The sequence below is a fragment of the Pholcus phalangioides genome, unplaced genomic scaffold (assembly GCF_987345545.1).
Source record: "Pholcus phalangioides strain wild (caught in Gottingen) unplaced genomic scaffold, Ppha-v1.0 ptg000003l_1, whole genome shotgun sequence".
Classification (NCBI taxonomy): Eukaryota; Metazoa; Arthropoda; class Arachnida; order Araneae; family Pholcidae; genus Pholcus; species Pholcus phalangioides.
The window spans coordinates 43,040,467-43,053,921 of record NW_028301596.1 but is presented as its reverse complement, the minus strand read 5'-3'; positions in this window follow the sequence as shown (position 1 = coordinate 43,053,921).

The following is a 13,455-nucleotide window of genomic DNA, read 5'->3' as shown; positions in this document are numbered from 1 at the left end:
CGTGCGTAAAATATTTTGAATGCATTGGAACTTTGGTTGACGAGAGATTCGGTTAACGAGCAACTCGCATAACGAGCAAAACATTTTAAAAAAGTTTTGACTCGGTCAACCAGCGGTGATTCGCATTACGAAAAAAAATTTTGAGCTTTGTTTATCTATTTTCGCGCTATCACAACTGGGCCGATGGTTTTTCGCTCTCGTCCACACAGGCACTGCGGAATTATAGGTAGTACTCTCCTTCTACAGCCTCCGGTCAGAGTGCCTCACTCAAAAAATGGACACACGTGCGAGCGTGACTGTTTAGGATACGGATCTAGATATAGCATTGTAACCACACGTATGAGGGCTTAAATTATTTTTGTTAAATTCTGCTTGGAGAAAAACTGTGGATTGCACTGTTGAACGTGACTTCGATAGGCTATCTCATTAACAGCAGCCAACCTTTGTCGAAAAGATTGTGTTCCTTGTGGAAGACCACAAGGTGATGGAGTTACATGAGGATGAAATTCAAAACCTATTAGTAGAACATGGTTAGAATTTAACCGTAGATGAACCGATGCACGCAACAGCATGAGTTTATGGAGGATATCTCGTGAGGAAGAGAAAAGCGAAGAGAAGTCCCTCACTTTTCAAATGAATTTAGAGAGATGTGTAGAATGTGGAAGTTTTTTTGTGCGAAATTTTGTAGAAAAGAACCAATCAAATAAAGCTGTAACAAAAAGAGTAATGAATCTGTCCAATACCACACAATGTAACTTTCCATTTCCGAAAAAACCCAAAAAAGGGGGCAAAAACAAGTGTTATTTGATAGATTCTTTTTTAAAGTCGCACATAAAAAAATAAGTGCAAACATTGAGTCCGCGAATTATCATAAATACGAAAGTCCTCCTTCCTCTCGTCATTTAGAGTAAGTTAATTTGTAAACATTATCGTATTTTGTATGCTTATTTATATATAGCATTATTATATTATATTCATTTTATTGTAGTATTTGTTATGCTGTTATTGCCTTGTATTATGATTGAATGCCGTTTTTACTAGTAATTTTTATGTGAATGAATAATTTTATAAAGCGGATCTACTGAGTTTCCATTACTTCCTATGGGGGAGTTTGTTTCGAATAACGAGCACGATGGCGAAACGAATTAAGCTCGTTAGCCGAATTTCCACTGTGTGAGAATTTATGAATCTGAAAAATGGCTGAATTCATTATACTCTTTTCAAATTTAATAACATTTTCCGATCTGGAAATATTTATGAATTTATGTATTTTTCCACTCGTCTCTTGACGAATGAAAATATATATTACAAATCGGAACTTTCGTAATATCAATATTGTGGAACATTCGTATTGCTCGGAACGTATCAAATTGACAAAATTGCCCCTGTTGAAGCTTTGATGTACGACATATGAAATGAATATTATAGTGTGAACTGGAAAATTGAAAATGTATTCTAAAAGGGAAACTTCATCCCGAAAGAATCATTCATTATTTATGTTACAAAAATGAATTTTTAAGCACATATTCATTACAGAAATTGAACAGCGTGTCTAAAATGTCTTTACCCAGGTCTTTTTCCCCTTAACCATATATGGTCCCGTGTATATTTGAAGCTTATGCCGTGTATTTTTTGAAGCTTTGAAGCCGTGTATATTTGCTTATACATTGCAAATGCATGATAAAAAGAAGCCCCATTAAACCTATTTCTTTTCTCATTTTTTTTAATGGTTTGAAACGTTTATCTTATAGTCTTGTCATTTCAGTACAAAATACAGCTATTTTAGTACAATACTTTTTTTTATCTAGAACGAGTTGATTCTTTAATGGCGTTATTTTTTGAGAGCTGATGAAATTTTACGTGTTCAGAGATTTTTCAAATCGCACATAATTGAATGGATTCGAAATAAATTCAATGTTTTTCATAATATTCAATATTATTCAAGAACAGTCAAATAAAATATTCAACTTTGTTAAGCAATATTTTTTATCTATTTATGAATAACATTCAAATCGAAGCAAACTGTATATTTTACAATTAATTAACCATTTTTTTCAGCCAATTATAAAATTGCTGTGATGATGTATTTTTCAATTAAAAATATGACAGCACCATCAATTTACATCTCTAAAAAAAACGAAAAAAAAATCAAATTATACGTAAAAACATTCATATTACGGCTCATTTACGTAAAGAAATAATTTAAAAAAAATTACAAAATATATCTAACATTATATACGTTCCTATTGTTCCTGTAGTTATACTTAAAAGGAAGTTTGTCCTGTCGGAAATATTCGAAACGAATTTCATTCTCGTACGAAGAGCTTTGACTGAATATTAAACTTATAAACTGAAGAGTCAAAAAAACTGGTACAGGCATGTGTATGCAAATAAAGAGATATGGAACCAATCAGAGTACGGCGCTGCGGTCGGCAACGCCTATATAACAAAACAAGTGTCTGGCAGAGTTGTTAGATCGGTTACTGCTGCTACAATGGCAGGTTATAGAGATTTGAGTGAGTTTGAACGTGGTGTTATAGTCGGCGCACGAGAGATGGGGCATAGCATCTCCGAGGTAGCGATAAAATTTGGATTTTCACTTACGACCATTTCACGAGTGTACCGTCAATATCGGGAATCCGGTAAAAAATTAAATCTACGACATCGCTGCGGCCGGAAAAAGATCATGCAAGAACGGGACCAACGACTATCATTAGACTAAGAGAGACAATAACTTTCTAAAAGATTTATTTTATGCTTGGATATATTCAACAGTAACATATGGAATCACTGCTTGGGGAGGTGCATATCAAACAGATATACAAAAACTAGATAATATATATAACAAGATAAGATCCCAAATAACAAGCACCACAATAAACACCAACAAAACAGAATGCCATAAGCTAACTATAAGACAAAACTATGTTTATAGACTAATAAAATTTTCATTCTTAAACAATAATTATTTAGAAATGAAACAAAATAGAACGTCATCTAGATTAAATAACATATATAAAGTGCCAAAAACAAATAAAACGTTATTTCAAAAGAGTTATAGATACACCGCTCCAAAAATAATGAACCTATACCATACAATCAATCATACAAATAATTACATAAGATCTAATAACAATATATTCACGTTTTCTATGAATACCAGTCTAGAATCTATATTACAACAATAATACAACCACATGATACAATCCATCTGTATGTAAAATTTCTTTGTAACATAAATACAAAAACAACAAAAAACTGTATATTGAACAATTATAAACCGACCTAAACCATAATTGGCTGTTGCTAAGAAAAATAATCTACGGAGAAACCCTGTAGACCTACTGGAAGGACAGGCATGTCCCTTGAGGTCAAAAGTGTATGTTTAATGTGTTTCTGTATATGCTTGTATATATGTTTGTATGTTATTATTAAAAAAAACAAAACACAACAACACCGTGACAGACGTGCAACCCTTCCGCCAATTGCTGCAGATTTCAATGCTGGGCCATCAACAAGTGTCAGGGTGCAAACCATTCAACGAAACATCATCGATATGGGCTTTCGGAGCCGAAGGCCCACTCGTGTACCCTTGATGACTGCACGGCACAAAGCTTTGCGCCTCGCCTGGGCCCGACAACACCGGCATTGGACTGTTGAGGACTGGAAACACGTTGCCTGGTCTGACGAGTCTCGGTTCCAACTGCTTCGAGCTGATGGACGGGTATGGAGGCAACCTCATGAATCCATGGACCCTACATGTCAACAGGGACTGTTCGAGCTGGTGGAGGCTCTGTGATGGTATGGGGCGTGTGCAGTTGGCGTGATATGGGACCCCTGATACGTCTAGATACGACTCTGACAGGTGACAGGTACGTAAGCATCCTGTCTGATCACTTGCACCCATTCATGTCCATTGTGCATTCCGACGGACTTGGACAATTTCAGCAGGACTATGCGACACCCCACACGTCCAGAATTGGTGCAAAGTGGCTCCAGAACACTCTTCTGACTTTAGACACTTCCGCTGGCCACCTAAATCCCCAGACATGAACATTATTGAACGTATCTGGGATGCCTTGCAACGTGCTTTTCAGAAGAGATCTCTACCCTCTCTTACTCCTACGGATTTAAGGACAACCCTGCAGGATTCATGGTGTCAATTATCTCCAGCACTACTTCAGACATTAGTCGAGTCCATGCCACGTCGTGTTGCGGCACTTCTGCGGGCTCGCGGGGGCCCTACACGATATTAGGCAGGTGGGCCAGTTTTTTTGGCTCTTCAGTGTATATGGTTTAAGAGAGAATTCAAGGATTTTTCAAAAATTTAACAGCAAAATAATTAAATTATTTTTACTTGACTAAATTGTGAGACATTGATTTTAAATACGTCTATGATGTTAATATGTATGATTGATATTCTAATCTTTTGAAAAAAAATATGATTAAATTTAATAAATAACTACAGTATTTTGCAAAAAGGTAATTAATCATTTTTATTCGTATATTTCTTGACCTGAAATATGCAGCAGCAAAATTATAGTAGATAATTATCACGTAATAATTAACCGTCAACTGGTGGTGACTTTGCCCAGTATTGCAAAAAATGTTTTCTGGTAGTGTACCACTTACTTATTTGATCGTTTGTGGGGCATGCAGTCGTCAAGGCATTCGCTTAACATATAAATCAGACAACTTGAGAATTGGAGACGTTTCCTGATAAGTGGTATCGCTAATCAGCTGTTTTTTCGACGATTCAATATCAAGAAAAAGTTGAGGACCTCGAACATTCATTCGTGCAGCCTTTTTGACAACGAGGTGAGTCCTATCAGTTATTATTATTAGTAGCAGATGTAATGAAGATTGTAAAGCAATTGGAATTTTGCACCTTACCGGAAGATTTGTATTTTAGTGGGAAAAAGCATCCCAGATTCCATAGGAAATTCGGGATAGCTTTGCTCATTTTCTATATAATTGTCATTTCATCTCATAATATCAACTCAAAATTCCCAAATTTATGAAATCTGATAACTTATAACGTAAATATGAATTGAAGCTATTCAACAGCTTGAAAAAAGAGTATTTTAAACACGGAGATCCACTCTTATCAGAACCAATATACAGGGTGGCCAAAAAGTCCGTAGAAACTTCATAAAAACCAGAAAAATAACCAAAATAAAAAACGGTTTGCAGGGTTAGCATCTCTAGGTCACGGGAATTTTTTTAAGACAGGAAAAAAATTATTCAAACAACAGCCGGTAGATGACGCTGACGTACACAAGTCTAACAAAGGATACGCAAATAACGAACAGAATACCTCCAAATCGTAACAGCAGTATGTGTTCATCACGACGACCACCACCACAGGGAATATCATATTGCAGGCGAGCCACAAATCCAGCAACGGCAGAGTTCAGCAGGTCCACATACTCGGTTTACAACAGTGAACTGATTGTGGATTAGGAGCTCGCGCAAGTTCTTATAACCGTCTCATTTGCATATATCCACTGGTGGGAGCGAAGTCGCTCCCACCAGTGCCACCTATCGGCTGTTTTTGAGATATTTTTTCCCCGTCAAAAAGAATTCCCGTGACCTAGCGATGCTAACCCTGCAAACCGTTTTTTGTTTCGGTTATTTTTCCGGTTCTTATTCATTTTTAAAGTTTCTACGGACTTTTTGCCCAACCTGTACATAGGAAATAGGTTGACTTTATTCGTCAATTATTCCAGGGTGGATTTATGAAATCCCTATGGGAACCATTCAGCCTGTAACTTTTAGTGCCTTAACTCGGATGTTTACCTTTTGATTCCGGATTTTCTTTCAACTCTTTTAATACTATATTTAACGTATTTCCTAAAGATGATACGTGCTTAGAGAGCTTTGAACTGTGAACTGTGTTGTTTTCCTTGTTCATTAAGTTATATAGCAGTGAAACCATCGATCACTTCTATCTTTTCTTCTTTTTCCTTCGTTCTCTTTGGAATTGGAATTTTTCTTTCTAAAAAAAAGCTTACATTCTTATGATAACGAATAAGTTTTTAACGCATATAATTTACCTGATTTCAACTTTAACGTGTATTTTATTTTTAATTTGCCGTAATGTTAAGTGGACCTGCTTTAAGGTAGTCATATGTTTTAAAAATTAAAATTTCATTGCAGTGTTTTGAGTTATCATTGTGGTTCGCTTTACACCTTGTGTAGGTCACATTGCATAACTCCTGGTATATTGTTCAATTGCGAGGATAAACTTATTCTAACGATGAATATAGTGCCCAAAAGAAAATATTAAATATATCCAAAAACCAATCCGTTTGCGTAAAATTCGTATAATATAAATATTTACTTTATCTAAAACCTTTTTGCAATTAGAAGTTTTGTCTACTGATGTTTGATAACAAAAAAAGGCCTGGATAAGGACTTTTTGGACACTCTGAGTATGCATTCAATTCATTAGTAATATTTATTTTTATAGTTTCCCATTTTCAGATATTTATAAAATCCAAAGTTGAGAAAATACGAGGATGCTCCGTACAAGAGTCATGTCAATAAAGAAATTGGAGCATCAATCATTTTAATTAATTATTTAATTAATTTTTTTTTTTCTCGTAAGGTATCAGAAGAACATATTGCCTCAGTATGTGATAAACTCTAATTCTAATAGTTTTTTTAGGAAGACGCCATAAAAACAGATGTAAAAGCGGTAAAAAATGTGTCGTTCTACCGAAGCAAGATTCATTAACATCATTATCTGTGAGGATCTCAGTCCGTACCAACAATTACAAACATTACAGCCGATATGTCGTCACAAATTCAGTTTTTTTTTTCAAAATATGTCTAATTTTATTTCAGCTAGAAATAAATTATCACATCTTCTTGCAAAACGTAGGTTGAAAACACTGGCCTTAGCCTAGAACAGTAATCATCCTTTTAGACGTAGGAACAAAAAAAAAGTAGCCTCATAAATTCTGAAATTGTATATTCCTAAAGTTTGAATGTATTGCTTATCGATTCTGAAATTATTGTCATTAATTCTAAAATTATTGTCATTAATTCTAAAATTTTTGTCCATTAATTCTAAAATTTCTGTCCATTAATTCTAAAATGTTTGTCCATTAATTCTAAAATTATTGCCAATTAATTCTGAAATTATTTCTTACTAATTCCGTGATTATTGTTCTCGTTATTTCTAAAATGTTTTCTGAAAGTGATTTTGATCTTAGACCTATATCACTAATTCTAGAATACATTTTTTCATAGAGTTTTTTTTGGCGTTTTTATAAGTTATGTAACAATGCCAGTGTTTAATCGAGGAGGGGGGGGGGGCTACAAAAGCTTCGAGAGTCACACGTGACCGCCCCCGCGGGCCATGCGTTGAATACTCTTCTACCTAGAATCTATTCCCCAGATGACACTTCTTCGTATTTATTCACTGTCATCTACGTTCAACAAATACAACAACACCAAAAACACATCCGGAAAAATAATGCCCGGGAACTTTTTCGCATAGAAAATTAGAAACTGTGTGAAATAAAAAACTGTTCTGTAATTTTTTTTTTTTAGTTCCGAGAGAATTCTATTTTTCTCTACTAAACAACCCACATGCACTATTTAAACCCAAATCATATATACAACAGTCCTTATAATACCATTTCTTTCCTTCAAAAAATGTGATAAATTACTATATACAGTATAGTGCGAATCAAGACGAATATAAAAAACATGAATGCGATGCACCATAAAGAGGGACCATGGCTTCTTTATTCATCTTTAGGTTTTTTCTATCCTGTTTTCTCCCTTTTTTTTTTTCCATTCCAAGGATATTGTTCAGTATCCCTCATTACAGGACTTTTTTTGTCCTTTGCTGAAGACGAGAGAGAAACGTTTTCGCATAATAGAAGAGGATGGCGTTAGGAAAAAAAAACCAACTTTTTTTGCAAAAAAATGCCTCGTTATTTCCGTATTGTACCTTATCGTAGAGTCCAAAAAATAAATAAAAACGAACAAAGAATCTCTCACTCTTTCTTCTCTACTATGAACACAAGTGTTTTCCTCTTCTTATTTTTTTTGGTATTGCAACTCATTGCCATGTGGAAAAGTGTATTTTTATATATATATATATTATTTTTGCTCTCCTCCACAACCGGACGTCATCAGCCATCATGGAGGGACAAGAAATATAAAAGTGTCTTCTCATTCTCTCATTTTTTCTTTGTATGATAGAAGCATCTATGGCGTCTTGACGAAGCCGCAATGCTTATTAGTAAGAGATGGTAGAAAAAACGAAGAGAAAGTGTTATTGTACGCAGTTTGGAAAGGTCCTTGGATTTATAGTAATAATCACTATGTGGATAGAATAGAACACACATGCATATATAAGTTTCTCTTCTAGAACATCTTGAATGATTTCCTTTCGATGTTTAGTGAAATTATTTCCATACCATGCCAAATTTAAGTTATCTGACTACGTTGAAAACGTCATTTTGGTAGAAAATATTGATTTATATATATTTATATATTTATGTATTTATTTTTATGAAAGGCTTATTCTTTGTGATTCCGAAACTGGTCCTGTTTTGTTTATGTGACGCTTAGAAGTGAAGTTACGTCCACTTTAGTGTTTCGATCTTACACACAAGTAATTCGTGATCAAAAAGGTTGAAAACATTTTGCGAAGAATGCTATTTTCGTCATTTTACTTGACTTTGAAACATAATTTCTGAAAATCTATTCATTCTATCGTTACGAAATTTTAATATGATGTTTTGCTACATATCGTCGAGGTTAAGAAATGAAATCTAAGGTCTATCCCACATATTTGTCTAATTACAGTGTTTTATAGACGAAATGTGAAATGAAATTTCCAAAATTCACAAGTACATCAACATATTTAAGTGTAATTTATAAGGATATCGAACAATCCTTCACATTTTAGTTCATAACCCTGCAACATTACTAACTGAATGTACTGTAAAATAACAAAAAATTCCATTCATAGAATTTTTTGCAATCATGTTTGGAATATCGCATGAATTTTGCTTAAAATTTGACATGAAAATGACGTTTTCATAGTAAAGGGCATAAGTCGTCCAAAAATTTATTATTTATGTTATCATTTTCTGATACTTTCTGTCAAAAAAATATTGTTGAAGTTCACTCCAGTTACATTTTAAAGAAAAATGCGAGAAACGTAGTCGGATACCTTCCGATTTGAATAATGGCGATTATTTAAAACACCAATTTAAAGGAAATTTCGATTTTTTTTAATTTTTTATGAAAGCCCCGTTTTTTTTTTCTGATTGCAGAACCGACATTGTTTTATTTATACGATGCACTTAGAACCGCAGTTACGTCTTCTTTAGAATGTTGCGTTTTTACATTAATTAATCAGTGAATAAAAACTTTTAACGAGCTTTGAGAGTAACATTATTTTTGAATTTTTGACATTTTACTTGAGTTCGAAAAATGATTTCTAAAAGTCAGTCGCTTGAATCAGCACAAAATTTTAATATGATATGTTTTCGTATATTGTTAAGGTTGTGAATCAAAATCTAAGGTCTATCACGTGTATTTGTCTAGTTACAGTGTTTTACACACGATTTGTTACAAATGAAATTTCAAAATATTCACACGTATATGAACAGATTTAGGTGTAGTTTACAAGCATATCATACAATTTCTTGAAACCTAACCTGAATCACCAGCTAAATCTACTGTGAAAATAACAAAACATTTCATTCACAGAACTTTTTGCAATCGTGTTTCGAATATTACATTTATTTTTCTCAAAATTTTACATAAAACTGACTTTTATAGAAAATGACCGCACATAATCCAAAAAAAAAATGTATTACTTTTCTTCATTTTGAGACATTTTCTATATCAAAAAATGTTGAAGTTCAATTCCAATACCATTTTACAGAAAAGTGCAAAAAAAAGGTAGTCGAATATCTTAATTCCGGATAGGTTTTTTGGTAGTAGCCTTACACTATATATATATTGCATGTCATAATACTGATACCTCTATAGTATGATTCTAAATTCGTGGGGCAAACTTTAAGAGGGGATATAAAACTCTTAAACAAACATTTTTGGTCATAGAATGTGCTGTCGAATCCCAATACCAAAGGCGGTAGAGGGTGATTTTAGAGAGTGCACAACAGCACTTCACCAAAAGAAAATATCATATTTTTCTGACGGATTTGCTGCAACAAGTACAATCAATCATTCGAGGGTGCGGGGTATTGTAATGGTGAGCTGCAAGCGCTAAGATTGGCAAATTTGAAAATCGAATTGTCGCCAAAATCTATAAGGTGTCTGCTTCGATAGACGCTGATTTCAGTGATGTATAGCAAACAAAAGGCTGAATTTTTCCTGAACCAAATAACTGACATGGTTTATTGTAAGTTTTTTCAAAAACTGGTGAAATGGAGAAGTTTTTTCGTGAATTTGACCGACTATAGCTATAAGGGTTTCTGAGGAATTGATGATTACAAATTTCGGCAACTATTCGATTTTGAATTTCGCCAATCTTTCAGTGCTTGTAGCTCGCCAGTAAATCTACATATGCAATGGAAATGGAGTCATCCTATAGGATTTTTTCTGCCGTTTTCAAATAAATGCTCAGTTTGCGTGTAGATTTTTTAGGTACTTCAAAAATCTGGATTTTTTCAGACTTGACGCATTTTTCTTCAAAAACGATTCGAGATAGGAAGTGTTGGTAGGGTGTTTGTCTATCAACCCTTTTTCCTTTAGCAGAAAAGGTCACGTTCACCCTGTACATTGTTTATTTTGATGGTGCACATCGGTGGAAATTTTATGTGCCATAATCCTGGTTACATTACGTTTTTATGTTTTGTTGTTTTTCTTAAAGAATAATTAGTAGATATACATATATGTAATATCATTAATCTAGTGCTACATGATTTGTAATTATCTACCTAGAAACTGTGGAAATAAAAAAAAATGAAATTAAACAATGATTAGGTAGCATAGAAAAGACTTTCCGTATGAATCGAATATACGAAACCTTAAAGTAACCCTCCATAACAGATTTCACTTGATGGTTCTTCGTACCTGTTGATACTTGCGACGGACATATCATATTGAGATAAATGATAGCAATGTTTGAATATACACTCACCCATAGAATTCATCATGAACCGTTTACTCCAGAAGCCAATGTGTTAACAGAAGCGTCCAAATATGCGAAAGGATGGAAGCACATGCTCTATATAATCATTTAACAACTTCTGTGATGATGAAGACGGTAGAATATAGTTATGTGTGTATGAATGCGTGTGCGTGTTGGCTGTTGATTGTAACCAGAACGAGGAGTCATTTGTTCGCTCGCATGTCTGCTAGAGACAGCCAAAGAGCAACTCTATCCCGAGATGTTAGCGAAACACGGAGAGAAATGTCTAACAATTACACGAAGGGAGCGGTATTAATTGCTACACGTTTCCCGGAAACTACATTGATTGCATCGTTTCATTCAATGTCACTACGGCTATACTAAATAGACTGCGTCTACAATATAGTCCTATTGATTCTCTCCACCGTTAGTGATAGGCTGTATCTAAAGAAAACGGCAAATTGCCTTATTGCTTTTAAGAGATGCGCAACATGGAATTCATACTTGATACGGTGAAACCTGTCTAAGCTGGAGAAACTGGAGAAACCTGTCTAAGCTGAACACCTACGATTCAGTGAAAATCTGTCCAAGTTAGAGAGGTGTCCAAGATATAGAGTACATTAAAAAACCCTCTTAACGAACACCCCCCTCATTTGCGGTCACTCTTCTTGTACGGCCAAATGCTAATTTCCTAGTGTATAACAAAACATGCTTTCTTTCCAAACCCCTGATTAACGGTCACCCCTCTTTTAATGACGAATTTTTTTGTCCCACTGATGTCCGCAAAAGAGAGGTTTTACTGTACAAAGAAATATTTTACGGTGCTATAAAAAGGCTTAAACTATGTATACTTATAGGCATTAATCTTTTGAATAGGCGTTGTAAATAATTTTGGACAAAATATCTCTTTAATTACGAACAATATTTTACAATGGATAAATTTAAATGCATTAATTAAATATGTATTTTTGAGAATAATAGCCATTTAATTTGTTATCACTTATAGAAAATCAATTCTTATGGAAAAAATTGGTTAAAAGGTATTGTTTTGTTCTATCAATGGTTGAAAAAAAATTTCCATTCACATCATGATCCAAACAATGTTTCAATTAAGGAAACATTTTATTTTCTGGATATTATGCTGAGGTGCACTCGGAAAGGAAAGTCATCTTGTCTCCACCGGGACTCGAACCCAGGCCGTCTTGCACACACACATACAGGGCAAGCATGCTACCATCTACACCACTGGAGACACGACCCTTCCTTCCTTATTTCACGCACTGTGGCGTGAGGCACTGAAGTAGATGCATTTAGTAGCCTCTATTAACTTCAGGAATTGGCCCCCAGGTGGGACGGTTTTAGAGAAATAGATGGCTTTTGTTTCAATTATTTCTGATTGAGTAAAGTCACCAAACAGCAAGGCCCTAGGGCTGGGATTTTCCAATTTTCACGGGATGTGAAATTCATCCTCTATAGTGAATTTATAGTGTGAAAAAAAAATGAAAAGAATCGTTCTGGGGCTGAAGCCCTGTCAGCCCTTACTGTTATTGAGGTCATGATTTCGCGCATTCGTGTGTGTGTGTACACAGTGTGTGTGTGTGTGAGAGAGAGAGAGAGAGAGAGAGAGATACATACATATACTTGATAGATAATAATGATAGATGAATGATAATTCACATATAGAACACTATTGAGGACTGGGTAAAAATTTGAAATGCATGGACTTATAGCTTAAGAAATAAATTAATGCACAGAAAAGTTGTAAGAAAAACACCCTAGACTGAATGCTACACCCCTATTTTGCAGGTTAACAAGAAACCTACTTTCTTAAATCTGCCTTAGTGACGGGGGAAACCTACTCTCCTAACAACTTCATATGCACTGTTAACTATTTAACACTTAGGCCGGTCGTCCACTGGAAGCAAGCAAAGCCGCTTGAACTCTTTATACAGCTTTGACTGGAAGCGACATCTGACAAAGCTACGCGAGCGGCAGCAGCCGAAATTGAGTCCGACGACAGAGGGCGTCTGACATCGTCCACTAAAAGCGATTTTTACCAGCGCCATCTATATCAGAAAACCTCCACACAAACCCGGTGGCGTCACTGAAGAGGTTATTCCACCTGTATCCATTGGATATAGCAGGTCAACGCATGCGATATCTCTACCGTATTTTGCAGTATATCCAATGATTGTAGGTGGAATGGGCTTCTTCAGTGACCCCACCGAGTTTGCGTGGAGGTTTTCTGCTATAGATGGCGTCGTCCACTAAAAGCTATTTTTACTAGCGCCATCTATAGCAGAAAACCTCCACGCAAAATCGGT